Below are 20,795 nucleotides of genomic sequence, written 5' to 3'. Positions count from 1 at the left end.
AAACTCTGAGAGCCAGAAGAGACTGGGGGTCAACATTCAGCATTCTTAGAGAAATGAAATTTCAACCCAGAATTTCATATCCAGCCAAAATAATCTTCATAAGCAAAAGAGAATAAGATTCTTTTCAGACAAGCAAGTACTGAGGAAATTTGTTACCACCAGACCTGCCTTACAAGAACTCCTGAAGGAAGAACTAAGTATGGAAAGGAAAAACTTACCAGCCACTGCAAAAACACACTGAGGTACATAGACCTGCAACACTTTGAAGCAACCACATAAGTCCATGATATTAGCCAGCTAGCATCATGTTGACAGCATCAAATTCACACATAACAATATTAACCTTAAATATAAATGGGGTAAATGCCCCAATTAAAAGCCACAGAGTGACAAACACGAAAAAAAAAAAAAAAAAAAAAAAAAAAAAAACCCATTGGCTTGCTGTCTTCAAGAGACCCATCTCACAAGCAAAGACACACATAGGCTCAAAATAAAGGGATGGAGGAAAATATACCAAACCAATGGAAAAAAAAAAGTGCAGAGGTTTCAATCTTAGTTTCTGACAAAACAGATTTTAAACCAACAAAAATCAAAAAAGACAAGGAAGGGCATTATGTAACGGTAAAGGGTTCAATTCAAGAAGAAGAGCTAAGTGTCCTAAATATATATGCACCCAATAGAGGAGCACCCAGATTCATAAAGGAAGTTCTTAAGAGGCCTTCAAAGAGACTTAGACTCCCACACAGTGATAGCAGGAGATTTTAATGCCCCACTAACAATATTACACAGATCATTGAGACAGAAAATTTAAAAAGATACTCAGGACCTGGACTCAGCTCTGCATCAAATGGACTTTACAGATATCTACAGAACTCTCCAACCCAAAACAATAGAATATACATTCCTCTCATTGTCACACAGCACTTACTCTAAAATTGATCAGATAATCAGAAGTAAAACACTTATCAGCAAATGCAAAAGAACTAAAATAATAAAAAGGGTCTCTCAGACCATGGCACAATTAAATTAGAGCTCAAGATTAGGCCGGGCATGGTGACTCATGCCTGTAATCCCAGCATTTGGGGAGGCCGAGGCGGGTGGATCATCCGAGTTCAGGAGTTCAAGACCAGCATGACCAATATGATGAAACTCCATCTCTACTAAAAACATAAAATTAGCCAGGCTGTGGTGGCACATGCCTGTAATCCCAGTTATTCAAGAGGCTGAGGCAGGAGAATCAGTGAACCCGGGAGGTGGAGGTTGCAGTAAGCTGAGATTGCACCACTGCACTCCAGCCAGGACAACAGACAGAGACCGTGTCTCAAAAAACAAAAAACAAAAAGCAAAAAAAAAAACCTCAAGATTTATAAATTTACTCAAAACCACACAACTACATGGAAATTGACAAACCTGCTTCTGAATGACTTTGGGGTAAATAATGAAATTAAGGCAGAAATAAAACAGTTATTTGAAACTAATGAGAACAAAGAAACATTGTACCAGAATCTCTGAGGTGCAGCTAAAATAGTGCTAAGAGGGAAATTTATAGCACTAAATGCCCACGTCAAAAAGCTAGAAAGATCTCAAATCAACATCCTAACAACACAACTAAAAAAACTAGAGAAACAAGAGCAAACAAACCTGAAAGCTAGTAGAAGATAAGAAATAACCAAGATCAGAGCTGAACTAAAGGAGATAGAGACAAAAGGAAACCTTCAAAAGATCAACAAATCCAGGCGCTGATTTCCTGAAAAAAATAAAATAAAATAGACTGTTCACTAGATTAATAAAAGAGAAAAGATTTAAATAAACACAGTCAGAAATGATAAGGGAGGTATTACCACATTATGCACATAAACTAGAAGATCTAGAAGAAATTGATAAATTCCTGGACACATATACCCTCCCAAGACTGAACAAGGAAGTAACTGAATCCCTAAACAGATGAATAAAAAGTTCTGATATTGAGGCATTAATACATAGCCTAGCAACCAAAAAAGCCCAAGACCAGATGGATTCATGCTGAATTTTATCAGAGCTACAAAGAAGAGCTTATACCATTCCTATGGAACCTATTCCAAAAAATTGAAAAGGAGGGACTCCTCCTCATGCTACGAGACTAGCATCCTCTTGATACCAAAATCTGGCAGAGATACAACGACAAAAAAAGAAAATTTCAGGCCAATATTCCTGATGAACATAGATGCAAAAATCCTCAACAAAATACTGGCAAACCGAATCCAGCAGCATATCAAAATATCCACCATGACCAAGTAGGCTTCATTTCCAGGATGCAAGGTTGGTTCAACATATGGTTCAACAAATCAGTAAATATGATTGATTACATAAAGAGAATTAAAGATAAATACCACATTCAACACACCTTCATGTTAATAACTCTCAATAAACTAGATATTGAAGGAACATACATCAAAACAATAAGAGTCATATATGACAAACCCACAGCCATTGTTATACTGAATGGGCAAAAGCTGGAAGTATTCCTCTTGAAAACTGGCACAAGACAAGGATGTCCTCTCTCACCACTCCTATTGAACATAGTATGGGAAGTTCTGGCCAGGGTATTCAAGAGATAAAATAAAGAGTATTCAAATAGGAAGAAAGGAAGTCAACCTATCTTTGTTTGCAGATAACACGATTCTATGTCTAGAAAACCCCATAGTCTTAGCCTCAAATCTTCTTAAGCTGATAAGCAACTTCAGCAAATTTTCATGATACAAAATCAATGTGCAATAATCACTAGCATTCCTATACACCAACAACAGGCAACCTGAGAGTGAAATCATAAATGAACTCCCATTCACAACTGCCACAAAAAGAATAAAATACCTAAGAATACAGCTAACAAGAGAAGTGTAGGATCTCTACAAGGAGAACTACAAACCACTGCTTAAAGACATCAGAGCTGACACAAACAAATGAAAGAACATATCATGCTCATGAATAGGAAGAATCAACATCGGTAAAATGAGCATACTACCTAAAGCAATTTATAGATTCAATGCTATTCCCATCAAACTGCCATTTACATTCTTGACAGAAATAGAAAAAACTATTTTAAAATTCATATGGAACCAAAAAGGAGTCCAAATAGCCAAGGCAATCCTAAGCAAAAAGAACAATGCTGGAGGTATGATGTTACCCAACTTCAAAGTATACCATAGAGCTACAGTAACCAAACAGTATGATATTGGTACAAGAACAAGCACATCGATCAACAGAACAAAACAGAGAACTGAGAAATAAGACTGTATACCTACAACCATCTGGTCTTCAACAAATATGACAAAAACAAGCAATGAGGAAAGGATTCCCTATTTAATAAATGGTGCTGGGAGAATTGATTAGCCATATGCAGAAAATTGACACTGGACCTCTTTCTTACACTAAATACAAAAATCAATCAAGATGGATTGAAGACTTAAATGTAAAGCCCAAAACTATAAAAATACAGAAGAAAACCTAGGCAATACCATTTAGGACATAGGCATGGGCAAAGATTTCATGATGAAGATGCCAAAAGCAATTGCAATAAAAGCAAAAATTGACAAATGGGATGTAATTAAAGAGCTTCTGTACAGTAAAAGAAATGATCAACAGAATAAACAGTCTACAGAATGGGAGAAAATTTTTGCAATCCATGCATTTGACAAAGGTCTGATATTCAGAATTTATAAGAAACTTAAACAAATTTACAAGGAAAAAAACAAACAATCCCATTAAAAAGTGAGCAAAGACATGTCTCAAAAGAAGACATACATGTGCACAATAATCATATGAAAAAAAGCTCAACACCACTGATCATTAGAAAAATACGAATCAGCCAGGCATGGTGGCTCATGCCTGTAATCCCAGCACTTTGGGAGGCCAAGGTGGGTGGATCATGAGGTCAGGAGATCGAGGCCAGCCTGACCAACATGGTGAAACCCAGTCTCTACTAAAAATACAAAAATTAGCCAGGTGTGGTGGCAGGCACCCGTAATCCCAGCTACTCAGGAGGCTGAGTCAGGAGAATCACTTGAACCCACGAGGTGGAGGCTGCAGTGAGCCAATATCATGCCACTGCACTCCAGCCTGGGTGACAGAGTGAGACTCGTCACAAAACGAAAAAAAAAAAAAATGAAAAATACAAATCGAAACCAAAATGAGATACCATCTCATACTAGTAGAAATAGCTATTATTAAAAGTCAAAAAATAATAGATGCTGGCAAAGTTGAGGAGAAAAGGAATGCTGTATACTGTTGGTGGGAGTGTAAATTAGTTCAACCATTGTGGAAGACAATGTGGCAATTTCTCAGAGACCTAGAGACAGAAATACCATTCGATCCAGCAATATCACTACTGGATATATACCCTAAGGAATATAGATCATTTTATTATAAAGACACATGCATGTATATGTTCATTGCAGCACTATTCACAATGGCAAAGACATGGCATCAACATAAATGCCCATCAATGATAGACTGGATAAAGAAAATGTGGTACATATACACTATGGAATACTATGCAGTCATAAAAAAAAATGAGATCATGTCCTTTGCAGGGACATGGATGCAGCTGGAGACGATTATCCTTAGCAAACTAAAGCANAAAAAAAAAAAAAATGAAAAATACAAATCGAAACCAAAATGAGATACCATCTCATACTAGTAGAAATAGCTATTATTAAAAGTCAAAAAATAATAGATGCTGGCAAAGTTGAGGAGAAAAGGAATGCTGTATACTGTTGGTGGGAGTGTAAATTAGTTCAACCATTGTGGAAGACAATGTGGCAATTTCTCAGAGACCTAGAGACAGAAATACCATTCGATCCAGCAATATCACTACTGGATATATACCCTAAGGAATATAGATCATTTTATTATAAAGACACATGCATGTATATGTTCATTGCAGCACTATTCACAATGGCAAAGACATGGCATCAACATAAATGCCCATCAATGATAGACTGGATAAAGAAAATGTGGTACATATACACTATGGAATACTATGCAGTCATAAAAAAAAATGAGATCATGTCCTTTGCAGGGACATGGATGCAGCTGGAGACGATTATCCTTAGCAAACTAAAGCAGGAACAGAAAACCAAATACCACATGTTCTCACTTCTAAGTGGGAACTAAATGATGAGAACACATTGACACATAGAGGGGAACAACATACACTGGGGCCAGCTGGAGGGCCAAGGGTGGAAGGAGGGAGAGAATCAGGAAAAATAATGGATGCTAGGTTTAATACCTGGGTGATGAAATAATCTGTGCAACAAACCCCCATAACACACATTTACATTTGTAAGAAACCTGTGCATCCTGCACATGTACCCCTGGACTTAAAATAAAAGTTTAAAAAAAGAAAAAAGTCAGAATCATGAAGAATGATAGAAATGTCAGGAGAGTACAAATGTCTTTCTGTATGATGGAAATTTGTTCAAAATGTATAATTAATACACTTTTAGTACATGAGTCTGATAACACCAGTTTTAATTACTTGGAAGTATTTTGGCTGCCTTACTAGTTATGTGCTTCCTTCCATTACATAATGTTGTAAGAAAATGTCTAGATATGTGATGTATTACTTACTGTTCGACTATATGCTTTAAATTGTGTATTCTGAAATGGTTCTGAGAATGCAGTTTGAGTTGTGATTCCTTTTGCTTATTCACCTTAAGCTATTAAGTTTGAGAAAGTAGAGAACATAAAAATACTGAGTACCTGAATGCTTTTAAAGAAATCAATAAATGATGGATATTCTCATAGAAAAGCAGAATGCTAGAATAAAAGAACCCAGATCTTTTGCTCAGCTGACCTGGATTTAAGCCTCAGATCCACAATTTACTAACTGAGACACTGAGAAATATACTTCATGTTTTTACATCATGACTTTCTCCCTGTGAAACAGTGATGGCAATAGCTCACTGCTATGTTATGATAACTACATGATTAAATACAATAATCAGTGTAAACAACATCATAAATTTTGAAGGTACTTTTTTTTGTCAAATGATTGGTTAAACATTCTACAGAATAAACATTTCTCAAAACAGTCTGCAGCAGCACACCCTTGAATCTTTGAGAAGATATTTCATTGCTTATTTCTTGTATATTATCAGCTTTTCTTTTGGGAAATATTGAAATTCTCAATGTTTGTTTTTGAATTAGAATCACAGACTAATGGCTGGCATTTACAGAGAATACTGCATCCCATTAATTAGAATGAGTACTAGAGAATGACAAGCAGAGAAAATGTATTTTTTATGCTGGCTTTAAGCTCTGAAAATTTGAGGCACCAAAGGATGGTATCTTAGTCCTTTTCAGAAAGTACCACTTAAAATAATTCTTATCTCTTGAGGTGTTACAGGGATTAGTATCTGTGAAACATTCTTAAAATCCCAGTTTAAAGCTATTTTATGAGTATCAACAAATGATTGCACAAGCTTAGTTTCCAATTCTAGGAAAAGATATGCATGAACTCCTTATTATGAAATAATTTTGCTGGATGATCCAGCTTAGTGTTATTGTAACAGTATACTAGTTAACATAAATTTCATTCTTGTAATGTTTACTGGTGGACACTTTTATGCTCCAAAGTGCAGAAACAGAACCTGGACAATACAGCTGGAGTTTGAAGCAGACAGCTCAAGGCAGTGATCCACAAAATAATCTAAAAGAATTTCCATTAAAAATTGAAAGTGGTAATCTCATTCTCTTAAACCTAAGTTTTAGAAGTAAAATTATTCCATATCACAAGTCCGTACTGGAACTTAAAGAAAATTTCAAATGCATGTCTAGCTCCAAGAATCTATCCCTGCCATTCATACATATGTTTAGTTCTCTATTTCTGTATCAGTAAATATGAACCAGTTTAGATGGAAAACAGAATTCACAATGAGTACATGGATCAGAAAGAAAGATGATGTTGTCGGTGTACTAAAAGGAATGATTTTTATTTATGACAACCCGGAATGATTTAAAGTAAATTATAAAGATAAAAACTGTAGAAACATTAAGCTGGAAGAAAATTTCATAATAATACCTTGCAAACTGTATAAGAGTCTAAGCCATTTCTTAAAGTTGGAGGTTGGGAATAAAACTTTAAATTTATAATCATGTGAAGACATTATGGAAATAAGAGATTGCAAACTTTATGTGGAAATATATTTAATTTTACATTGCAAAGCAAAAACAAAAAATCAGAATATACTTGACAGCATAAGATAACACAGCAAAAGTAAGTCTCACCCCATCATACCTTGACCCCATCAAATTTTTTACTTGATTTTGAGGGCATCGTTGGTGATTTAAAAAGAATTACTTGAATGTTAAAGAGTCCTTAACCATTCTTGAATCGTTAACTTATTGAATCATTAATTTAATTTCAAAGATGATCTCCATAGAAAGCATATATTTTCAGAAAAGGCCAAAGGTGGAATGTAGGCTGCATAATTACATCTCAGAAATGGTGAGCTGAATATAACGACTATTGAACAAAAAATCAAAGGTTCCTGTCATACCTTAGTGATCTTTGTTCATTCATTTAGTTTCTCTCTTACTCAGATTCTTCATAAGTAAAATCGAAATTATAATTACTGTATTGTCTATTTGGCAGGATTGTAATAAATCCTGTGATTGTGATAAATCACTGTGATAAAGCAGTGAAATAATAGGTGAGAAATAACTTTGAAAATTAACAAATACATTATATGTATGGAATCTAGACCAGGCTACAATGTATGTAATAATGACAGCTCCTTAAAAGAGCCCCCAGTTAAAAGATAGGGCCACTGTCCATAGGGACAAGTATTGCCTGCTGACCCTGTCTACACTCAGGACACATACTATTGGAATTATTGTGGACAATTGAAAGATGGCAGCCAAGCTATGGGCTGGGTTGTGACCTATATGGAATGAATACATTACAATCCAGTGTACTATAGGAAGTGAAAGAAAAGGAAAGGTGAGGCACCTGCATCTATTGTCCTCCATAGCATATGAGTGATGAAAAACAAACAAAAACCATGTTCAAATTTTTTGTCTTGCTCATCATTTTATCTCCAACTCCCAGCATAGAATATGATAATTCATAGCCTCTTTATAAGCACCAATTAAATTTGAGTCAGTTAAAATGGATGTATATATGAGTTTATCAACATTTCTAATCCTTTGTGATTACTTTAGAAAACAAGAAGACAGGACTTTGAGTCTTAAGAATATTTGATTAATCATGTTGATCAGTATCTCTAATCCCATTGCTATGCTTCATGCATCCAAAACCTCTTAATTTTCATGTCATCTAAGTCACAATGTCAACACTTACTTTACTGATCCTTGTCTTTTCTTATTAATGACATTTAAAAAAAATAATCAATTCTTGTGTATCATTGGTTGGAGAAATCTAACAAAAAACTTCAAGTAAATATTTCTACTTTGGCTAGTATATTCCAACCAGGTTTTAAATTCCTTAAGGGAGCGCAGGGTCCTATTCATTATTTTAATAAGTTTTTTTTGTTGTTGTTGTTTTAGAAAAGTTTTAGTTTCATGGCAAAATTGAGTAGAAAGTACAGAAAGTTCTCATATGCTGCCTCCTCCACCCAACACACACACAATCTCTCTTTCACTATCCACATTCTACACCACAGGAGCACATTTGTTATTCAATAAACTTACATTGACATATCATTATCATTCAGAGTCCATAGTTCATGTTAAGATTCACTTTTGATGTTGTGTATTCTATGAGTTTTGGTGAAAGTATAATGGCATGTATCCTTTTCTCTGTAGCTTTTTTCACTTAGTGAAAAATACACCTTGAAGTTGGTCAGTGTTAATTGTATGACTTTTTTCTTCTTCAACATTTTTTTGTCTATTTCTAAGTCTTTTGCTTCCCTATGCAAACTTTAAAATTAATCTGTTTTCATAAAATAACATGCTTGGATTTTGATTGATATTGTATTCATTCAGCTTAGGAAGAAATTGCATCTTGACAATATTGACTTTTTCTATTTTTATTCTTCCAATAGGAGGTACTGTGATCTGGAGTATATAATGTGAAAATGTCTCTAATCAGTTTATTTAGTGATAAAAGCAAAACAAATAAAATAAAAGACCAGCTTTTCTTGATTTTGTTTTATTTTGTATTTTAAAACATCTTCCCTCTAGCTATAAATGTTTCTGTAAAACATGAACATACAGAGAGTTCATTCATTTGGGTATTAGTTTACTAGGACTGCCATATCAAAGTCAAACAAATTGAATGGATTAAACTATAGAAATGTATTGTCTCCAATTTTGGGGAGAAAAGCCTAAAATGAAGATGTTGTCCAGCTCGATTCCTTCTCAGGGCCAGAAGGAAGGAACAATCTGCTCCAGACCTCCATCCTAGCATTTGGTGTTTTGCTGCCAATCTTTGGCATTCCTTGACTTATAGAAGCAGCATCGGTCCATTTGTGTCCTTATTTTCATATGATGTTCTACCTGTGTACATGTCTGTGTTCAAATATCTTTATATAAGGATACTGGTTATGTTCCATTATGAACCCACCCTATTCTATTATCTCATCTTATTTGAAAATAACCCCATTTACAAATAGATATGCGTTTGGAGGTACTGGGGATTAGGATTCCAACATATAAATATGGGGCAGGGGAAACATGTAATTTAACCATAACAGTATATATAGTATATCCCACATAACCTGATAACGTGAGAAAAGAAAGGATTGCGGCTTTAACCTGATTCCTTATATACAATAGTCCATTCTCATCCCAGTAGATTAAATTCAGATCCCCTTAGTTTCTTATCTCAAAGGCAATCTAAGAACCATGGCATTTTTTATTTATAAATACCATGATACTACCTTAAATTTATTTTACTAATATTTTGTGACATGGGGAATCATAATTCAGTGGTTTAAACTTTACCTCCTCTTCATGCGTTAAACTGTTGGCAAATAATTCTAAAGAAAATCACTTAATATTAGAACTGGAGAGACTTTAGAATTCAGGTCATTCTCTCCCTTTATTTTACAAATGATAAAAAAAGAGATTCATTCTGACTAAAAGACTTTGCTAAGGTTACAGAGAAAACTAATTCCAATCAGGACTAGAACTTAGACTTGTGGCACTCAGATAAGTATAGTTTATATTAGTAGTCTTCAAATCGGTACAATCCAATTTTATGGTGATGGAGCCAGCTTGTACTGGCTCATGGGAATGTTAGCATTCCTTACCCACTCCAGAAACATTATAGTTGTGGCTTTTAATTGGCCATGATAGAAATAATTACACCATAGAAATCAGAAAACATTGCAAATCAGGGCTCCACCCTTTCCAGAGAAGATTATTAAACAATTACTAGCATTCTATTCTCAGAAACTTCCAGGGGCAAGATTTTTTTAAAGGAATATGTTTGCAGTGAAATAATATCTTCTGGAAAACATGGGTACAGCTTAACAATTCTAAAATTGCTATGCCTGGACACTGGCATTGAATAATTATGTAAATCAGTGGTGGATAGTGGGTACCAGATTTATCACTGCTGAAGTGAAGGATGACAGGTAAACATGAGAGAGGATTAGAATAATCCCTGTGTTACAGGATTAGAGTTGGAGACACCAGGATGAACTCCTGTTCACTTTAATGTAGCTACGGATAGATATATGTAGAAACATTTACCGATATTTATGTCTGTGTATATATTAGTATACACACATACATTTCCTTTCTCTGCCAGCTGAGAAGCATCTTTTAGTGCCAGAAATTAAGTACTGAAAACCAAAACAAAAACAACACTACAATGATGAGATTATAACAAAGCAACACAAGAACCAACTGAAAGAGCTCCCAGTGGCCAAAGATGGAATGACTTCAACAAAATAGACAAATGGTAATGAATTATAATACAAAATAAAATAAATATATTTTAGTAATTAGTAATTGTAGTAGTTCTCACACTGCTATAGAAAAATACCCGAGATTGAGTAATTTATAAAGAAAAGAAGTTTCGTTGGCTCACAATTCTGTCGGCTGTGCAGAAAGCATGGCAGCATCTGCTTGGCTTCTGAGGAGGCCTCAGGAAACTTACAGTCAAGGCAGAAAGTGAAGCGGGAGCCTGCATGTCACGTGGTCAGAGCAGCAAGGGGGTGGGGGAGAGGCCACACACTTTTAAACCACCAGATCTCACAAGTATGCATTATTGCCACAACAGCACCAAGGAGGATGATGTTAAGCCATGAGAGACTGCTCCTATGACCCAATCACCTCCCATCAGGCCCCATTTCCAACATTGCGGATTATAATTCGATATGAAATTTATGTGGGGACACAGATCCAAATCATATCAGAAATATAGATAAGTGATTGGATAAGTAGGTATGTGGGAGAGCAGAGACAAGTCTCCTCTACAAAAGAATTTCATAAAACTTTTGTAGATACTGTGCCTTCCAGGAAATGGCGTATAAATTCTCACTCCTTAAGTGTGGACTATGAATACTAGCTTCTTTCCAGAAAGTACAGTATGGTGGAGGGCAGAGGGAATAACTTCATAAAAAGGATATTTGACAAGTGCTGATGGGAGATCAAGGTCAACATCAACAGAGAAAACTCATGTTGATATTATGCACCCTTCATATGATGTGATAAGAATGGCAATTTACCTCTGTGGTTTTCCTCCTGAAAACCAAAAAACACAGTCTAATCATGAGAAAAACATCACCCAAATCTAAACTGAGGAACACTGTACAAAATATCTAATCAATACTCCTTAAAAGAGTTAAGATCTCAAAAACAAAGGAAGTCTGAGAAACTGTCATAGCCGAAAGAAACCTAAAGAGGCATGAAAACGTAATGCAATGTGTGTACTGGATGAAATACTAGGACTTAATAAGGACATTAGGTAAAAAATAAGGAAATCTGAATAAAGTATAGAATTTAGTTAACAATGTGTCAATATTGGTCTATTAGTACTCTTCTAATGTCAGATGTTAAATACAGAACAAACCCTTTGTGGAGTATATGAGGACTCTACTATTTTTGTAACACCTTTGTAAATCAAACTATTCTAAAATTAACAGTTTACTAAAACAATGATGGAATGTTCATAAAATTATTAAGAAAAGAATGATAATTAATGATCAAGAAAAGAATGATATATTTCTGATGGCTAATAAATATATCTACATATTTTTACTTGATTTAGAAGTATCAAATAACTGTAATATTTGAATTGTATTATATTTATACACACACACATATATATACATAAACACATATTATATATATGAAAGAAAGATATAACTGACTTAATAATGTAGATATACAACAAATGCAAATTGCAATCTTAGAAATTCTTTAAACTTGTGGTAAAAGTTTTAGAAACAAACTTAGGACAAGATAACCTGGATTTTCAAAGTATTTTGTGGTTTCTGGAACAAATATATTTTGAATATGCTGGTATAAATACTAAACATGTCATGATTTCAGAGTCATTTTAGAGTGTGCTAATCTCATAACACTTTTCAAGAAGACAATTTTTTATTCTTAGTACAAGACAAGCCTCACATTTCTAGAAATTTTGCAACAGCTTTTCCCCTTTAACTCTGTATAAACATGATCAAGTTATTTATATTTTTTTGTTTTATATTTTGATGTAACTGACAATCTGGCCTTTTTGTTTTTAAGCAATACTGTATTCAGTTTGTCTACCTAGTGCAATATTAGCCACCAAATAAGTCACATAGATAGCATGGAATACTTGGTGAAAAAGTAAGTAAGAGTGACATATGGAGAAATGTAAACACAGAGGTTTTATTTTTAAGTTCTTGGATACATGTGTAGTATGTGCAGGTTTGTTACCTAGGTAAAAGTGTGTCATGGTGGTTTGCTACACCTATCAACCTATCGCCTAAGTATTAAGTCCAGCATGAATTAGCTATTTATTCTGAGGCTCTCCCTCCCCCACTACTCACAATAGGCCCCAATGTGTGTTTTTCCCCTCCCTGTGTCCGTGTGTTCTCTTTGTTCAGCTTCCACTTATAAGTAATAATATGCTGAGTTTGGTTTTCTGTTCCTATGCCAGTTTGCTAAGGATAATGGCTTCTATCTCCATCCATGTCCCTGTAAAGAACATGATCTCATTTCTTTTTATAACTGCAAAGTATTCCATGGTGTAAATTTACCATATTTTCTTTATAAAGCCTATCATTGATGGACACTTGGGTTGAGTCCATGCTTTGCTATTGGGAATATGCTGCAATGAACCTATGCATGCATGTATCTTTATAATAGAATGATTTATACTCCTTCAGGTATATCCCTAGTAATGGGATTGCTGGGTCAAATGGTATTCTGGTTCTAAGTCTTTGAGGAATCCCCACACTGTCTTCTCTAATGGTTGAACTAATTTATGCTCCCACCAACAGGGTATAAGAGTTCCTGTTTCTCCACAGCCTTGCCAGCATCTGTTGTTTCTTGGTTTTTTAGTAATGGCAATTCTGACTAGTGTGAAATGTTATTTCACTGTGGTTTTGATTTGCATTTATCTAATGATCAGTCATTTTGAGCTTCTTTTAGTATGTCTGTTGGTTGCATAAATGTCTTCTTTAGAGCAGGGTCTGTTCATGTCCTTTGCTCACTTTTTAATGGAGTTGTTTGGTTTTGTTTCTTGTAAATTTGTTTAAGTTCCTTGTAGATTCTGGATATTAGACCTTTGTCAGAAAAGATAGATTGCAAAAATTTTCTCCCATATTGTCTGTTTACTCTGATGATAGTTTCTTTTGCTGTGCAGAAGCTCTTTAGTTTAATTAGGTCCCATTTGTCAATTTTTGCTTTTGTAGCAATTGCTTTTGACATTTTCGTCATGAAATCTTTGCTCGTGCCCATGTCCTGAATGGTATTGCTGAGATTTTCTTCTAAGGTTTTTATAGTTCTGGATTTTACATTTAAGTCTTTAACCCATCTTGAGTTAATTTTTGTATAAGGTATAAGGAAGGGTTCCAGTTGCAATTTTCTGCACCTGGCTAGCCAGTTCTCCCAGCACCATTTATTAAATAAGGCATCCTTTCCCCATTTCTTAAACAGTTTCAAAGCCATTTTTACTAACTAAATTGGGCATAGAAAAGAGATAGGTACCTCTACATTTTTGAAATGCTAAGCTTCTGAAATGTTTACAGTGCCCTTGATTGCTAGAACTGAATGGGCTCTTTGGCATACTTCCTGCATTTCATGAGTAAATTGAGGCTCAGCAAGCTAGTCACATATTCCCTGTCTCATAACTACTTAGGAGAGGCAGAGGGATCCACTTCGGTCACTAGAGGCTGCCCTCAGCTCCTAGGAGCCACAAGTTCCTCTACATATTGTTGTTTATTTTACCAAGCCAGCATAGGGAGTCTTAAGAACACCCCATCATCTTTGCCATATTGGTTAGAAGCAAGTCACCCATCCTATCCACACTCAAAGAAAGAGAATTACACAAAATCATGAACATCAGAAAGTGGGGATCATGGAAGATGAGGATGGTGGCAGCACAATAGTCTGTCTACCACATTTCTGAAAAAATAGGTTTTTATCAGTATGTATTTTTAAGTTAAATTTACTTTATTTAACTGGTACAACAGCACTGCCTTTCGTGGATGAGAAAACTAGTTTGTAGTGTATCTAGGGCCAAATATCAAATATTCAAAGTTCAAATACCTTTATGGAACTCTTGCTTCACCAATTAGACTGACAGTTTTAAGAACATGAACTATGATATATACACCTTTGGCACTGCTATGAAGCATTTTAATGCTCAATCCATGCTTTATTGTTTGGTGTGTTCATGTGAATAATGAGATGCAATAATAACTCTCTATGAGGTTAACAGAATAATACAAGTTGAACCCAGGTGTTTCTGGAATCTGATCAAGGCAGCCTTGACCTTTCCCTAATATTGGCTGAACTTTAGACAGGCTTCTTCCTGACTTAAGACCCATGACCTCCCTTTTCTTAGAACGTTTATTTTAGAAAACTTATTATTATAAACACTTCTCTGCTGTCTGAGATGTAAATTTTTTTAATAGCTTCTTGCCAGTTTTACAACCCAGAACTGCCTTTGTCATGGACCTGGAAGACATCTTTTGAAATGTTATCATGAAAGAAGACAGCACTCCTATCTCCCAGTTTCTGAGAGAGGGTAGGAGATCGATACTAGCAGACACCTAGTTGTAAAACCACTTGATCTCCTGAAGATACCAGAAAGTCTACATTCTCTTTGGGTAAAGCCAATCAGAAAACATAGATAGCCTATCTCCCCATTACCCCATCTTTGGAAATCCCTACTACCTTTGTTTCAGTGGAGCTCAGACTCAATTCTAGTCTCTTTCCCCTATTGAAATAGTCTTGAGGCTGGGCATGGTGGCTCATGCCTGTAATCCCAGCACTTTGGGAAGCTTAAATGGTTGGATCATGAGGTCAGGAGTTTGAGACCAGCCTGGCCAATATGGCAAAACCCTGTCTCTACTGAAAATACAAAAATTAGCCAGGCGTGGTGGCATGTGCCTGTCGTCCCAGCTACCTGGGAGGCTGAGGCAGAAGAATCACTTGAAACTGGGAGGCCGAGGGTACAGTGAGCCGGGATCATGCCACCACACTCCAGCCTGGGCAACAAAGCAAGATTCCACCTCAAATAAAAGAAAGAGTCTTGAATAAAGTCTTCCTTACCTGTGTTTCCAGTGTAATTTCTGATTGACAAGTCAAATCTCAATTTCTAGCCTTCAATTAATATACATTTCGGGAGATAAGTCCAAAATGAGTCCTTAGATTCAAATAAGATTTCTGCTAATTTAGAAGAATTCTGTAAATGTTAATCAGCACAGATGACTTTTAAAGGCTGGTTTTGTTTTGTTTTGTTTTGATGGAATTTAAATCTAAGTGCACCTCTCCCACCAATCTTATAAGTAATTTTCCATACACTTTAATCAAAGCAATCAAGTTACTGTTTTCTAGGCTCTACCATCACTGTGGCTTTTCTTTGCTTCAGCTCAAGTAGTTTTGCACGTAAGTTTTGCCCTCAGTAAAAAGTCTTTATTTTCCTCCTACACAGGAATAAAAGATGAAGGGATGCCCAGAAATAAAATTCCTCTTTGTAGTTGTAAACCAAAAGGTGTCTGAGACAGGTGTCAATCAATTTAGAGATTTATTTTTTCAAGGTTGAAGACATACCTGGGAAAATAAGACACAAGTCACAGTAGGATCTGTGGCCCCTGCTTTTTGCAAAGAGGGTTTTGAAGACTATAATATTTAAATGGGAAAGACTGGTCTGGGTGAGGGGAAAGGAAAGATACTGTATTAGTCCATTCTCATACTACTATGAAGAAATATTTGAGACTAGATAATTCATAAAGAAAAGAGGTTTAGCTGACTCACAGTTCCACATGGCTGTGGAGGCCTCCAGAAACTTTCAATCAAGGCAAAAGGCATTTTTTTTCACAGGGTGGTAGGAGACAGAATGAGTGCCAAGCAAAGGGAGAAGCCCCAAATAAAACCATCAGATCTCGTGAGAACTCATTTACTATCATGAGAACAGCAGGGGGGGAAACTGCCCCCATGATTAAATTACCTCCCACTGAGTCCCTCCCACAGCATATGGGGATTATGGGATTACAAATCAAGATGAGATTTGGGTGGAGACACAAAGCCAAACCATATCAGATACAAAAGGGAGGGTAGGTAGTAAGATAAGCGGTCACATTTTTGTGAGGCTTTGATTAGTGCTCACTGAATCCATGTGAAAGGAGAGAGTGGAGAAACAGTTACACATTCATCTCATGGCTTACTCAGTGAATCTGCATTTTATGTAAGGAAACATAGAGTAGAGAAAATAGCCAAATATGCATTTGTCTTGGGGTGGGAAGAGGGATGATTTCTAGTCTTGTCTTTGTCCTACAACTGTAAAGATAAGCTGTTAATTTACACTATCAGGGTGAAATTCAACAGAACTCTGTTTTAGGGTAAAGATTTTGAGGCCCAAAAGGGATTTCCTTGTGAGCAATTTGGGAGGAAAGTCACCTGGGGAGATATGTGGCCTTCTATCTTTGCAGCTGTCTATTTAGGAACAAAATGGATAATGTTAATGTTTCCCTTTGATAGAGTGAGATTAAGGTCCTGAGATTTTACTTTCCTTTCACATAGTATCTCACTTCCATTGTGTACCCCACTCTACCCAGATATTGCAAAAGGAGTAAAAGTGACACGAAAAAGTAATTGCCAGTTGAGATAAAGTCCTACATTAGAACACAGAGTGTTCACTGGATATTATTAGTTTTGCGACCCTGGGCAACGTTTAAATTTGTACCAGCACAAAGCATGCAAAATAGGATTTAATCAATTGTCTCAGAAAACTATAATTTAAAACATTTGCATTTTTAATTAAATTATTCATGAGTAATACAAAAAAACAAACTTTTCTTTTCTTTTGGATTCATGCTTGTACTTAAATACACCCATAAAGACAGTTTTCAATCAGACTTCATGGTATTACAATACCTAAGGTAACATTATTATTATTCTTTGTTATCGGTATGTTCCTAAACAGTGGGTCCTAACGTAATGAGGAAGTTTGACCTTAGGGCTTTCTTATTGAGGGTGAAGGTCTGAGAATACTTTTCATTAAGGTCAATATAAGAGCACATGGTACAGAAATTTGACAGGTTTCTGATCTCCAGACCTCATGCTCTCACTCAATTGATTTGTGCAGAAATTCTAGATAAGAGTAGAAATGTGAGTAAGTATGTTTGTGGTGCCATACACACAAAGTGGGTTGTTGTTTTCATGACATACTCTTATAAACTTTTATATTTACCTTTTCTCTTTCCTCTTGTTTACCTGCACGAGATATTATAACTTTGTACTCTCAGTACATACCAATCATTTAACTTGAGTTGTTGGACAAATTTAGGCAAAACTGTTTTTCTACAGTAATTTGTGAATAAACTTTTATTGTCTTTCAACATCTCTTTGGGTTGCTCCGGATTTCTCTTTATTTTTCATATTTTCAAAAGTGGGAGCATCTCACATTCTTTGTGATTATACTTTCTCCCCTATATATCTCTTTTCTTCAGAAACTCATTTGAGTCAGAGCGAGTGTATCCCTTGTGAGGTATAAGAGATTTGTGAAGAATGAAAAAAAAACACTTAACTCTTTCTAGAAGCTAAAGAGGTTACAAGTGAATGAAACAGTCTTAGTTTAAGACAAATGGCATCGGTTTTACATATGACTTTTTAAAAGTCTTCACTTAAAAGGAAAGTGTGTTCACTAATCTTCCCTAAAATATACAGCCTCTAAGTCTAAATTTGATTTTTATTTTTATTTATTTATTTTTTTGAGATGGAGTCTCACTTTGTCGCCCAAGCTGGAGTGCAGTGGCATGATTCCAGCTCACTACAAGCTCCACCTCCTAGGTTCACTCCATTCTCCTGCCTCAGCCTCCCGAGTAGCTGGGACTACAGGTGCCCGCCACCATGCCTGGCTAATGTTTTGTATTTTTAGTGGAGACAGGTTTCACCGTGTTAGCCAAGATGGTCTCGATCTCCTGACCTCGTGAACCGCCCGCCCTGCCCTCCCAAAGCACTGAGATTACAGGCATGAGCCACCATGCCCAGCCTAAATTTTATTTTTCTAGTTGTGATAGGGAGTTTGTTACAGAGAAATATTTTCCTACCACAAAAGTATAGTTGTTCAAGAAAAACAATAAATGATAACTGATTTTTGGCATCACTGCTGGCGAGTTAATTATTAACAAGTGTTGGAGAATGTTTTGAAATGAAATGCACATTGCACTTTCTCAATGGAGGGAAGTTGTTATTCATGTTAAGCATCTTTTACTTTGTGGGAATATGGGCCTAGTGATGCCAAACTCTGTGCTATTTCAGGAAAGACTAAAATGTTGATTTTCTTAAAAAATGTGGATATCCTAGATTTATAAAATGTTCTCTCCACTTACTTTAAAACACATTGAGAGCCAAGCAAAATATGTCTGCACATCATATCTAGCCCTTGGGATAACAAATTTGAGACTTAATGAAAATACATAATACAAAACAAATCATTATATCATCAGTTACCACAGGTAGTTCCACTGTGTTCAATCAACTAGTGTATATTATTGAGCACAGCTGTCAAGCTTACAATTCACCAATGCCCACAACTCACCAACCCACAACTCAAATCCCTTCTAATGACATGATAATGTGCAATGACTACTCGGGAGAATATTGCTTATAGCAAAATTGTGATTGAAATTGAGTTCTTGACTCCTTGTTGTGCTTCCACTTGTTAACTTATAGTGTTATATTACAGGGTGTTTTTTTTGTTTTTTGTTTTTTTTTTTTTTTGCATGCACACAGAACTTAAAGTGCAAAATCATAATGTTTCCCAATTCATATAAAGTCTAATAGGAACATAGTAAACTGAATCAGATAAGATCACATTTTTTTGGTCTATTATTTTGTGCAAAACCCAAAACAAAAACAAAACTGTACTAAGAACACAATTGTTTTGATACAAAAGGGAATACCAGATGCCTACATATTTGAAGCAGTCTATTGACCTGTCATCAACATCAAGAGAGGGCACAGTTGCATACCCATGTAACAAGCACTCAGTTTACCAGCATGTCAGAATCTTTCATTTTCTCTCCACACAAGATCACCACTATCCTGACTTTTCATACTATATATACTGTTTCAAATATTATGTAAATGAAATTATACCACATTTACTTATTTGTGTATGACTCCTTTCACTCAATATTGTGCCTGTGTTTCACTCATATTGTCATTTGTAGCTATAATTTGTTTATTCTTATTGCTCCATAATATTCCATTTAGTGAACATAAAACTTTATCCATTGTAATGTCTGTAGGCATTTGTTCATTTTATTCCATGTTAATTTTGTTCCATGCAATTACAAGTAGTATGAATATTCTTTTACTTGCATTTTGATGAACATAAGTATACAGTCCTATTGAATATAAACCCAGGAATGAGACTGAATTTGTAGAGTATGCATTAGCCATTCAGCTCTGATAGATCTGCCATAATTTTCAATTGTAGTTGTACCAATTTTTATTTCTTACCAGAAATGTATGAGAATTCTAGTTACTCTACATACTCATCAATACCTGGTATTTTCTCTTATGTGAGCCATTCTTCTAGGTCCATAGTTAGAGCGAATTATACTTATAATTGGCATTTTCTTCTGATCTCTAATAAAAGTGAGTGTCTTTTGATGTTTACTGATCATTTGGTATCCTTTTCTGTAGTGTCTGTTCAAGTCTTTTACCGTTAAAAAAAAAAATACTGGTTACTTGCATTTTTGCTTTGCGTATAATTATACCTAAATCTCTATAATTCATTTCAAATTTTATTATTTTATTTGAAAAATCTATAACATAAGAGTTTATTAGATTTGAAATAGTGGTCTACTCTAATTCTTCCATAAAAATGACTAGTATCCACTTGTAGCTTTCTTTTGCAAATGAAATTCTTCAGAATGCATTTATCCATAGCTGAAACTCTCTTAAAATTATTTACAAGAGAAAACTAAAACTAGAATATAATAAAATGTAGATATAGTTTTCATTTTTATTTATAAACTTATTTGAGTGACATTTACAAGGACTTTTTATTAGGCATCAGGGGCAGAGTAGTCCATAACTTTTGTCCCTGCTATGTGAAGAATATTTAAGCTAATTCAATTAACATAGGAACTAGTATTTTTTTTTTTTTTTTTTTT

Source organism: Rhinopithecus bieti, unplaced genomic scaffold, assembly GCF_001698545.2.
Source record: "Rhinopithecus bieti isolate Rb0 unplaced genomic scaffold, ASM169854v2 scaffold_61957, whole genome shotgun sequence".
NCBI classification, from domain to species: Eukaryota; Metazoa; Chordata; class Mammalia; order Primates; family Cercopithecidae; genus Rhinopithecus; species Rhinopithecus bieti.
This window is presented reverse-complemented; position numbering follows the sequence as displayed.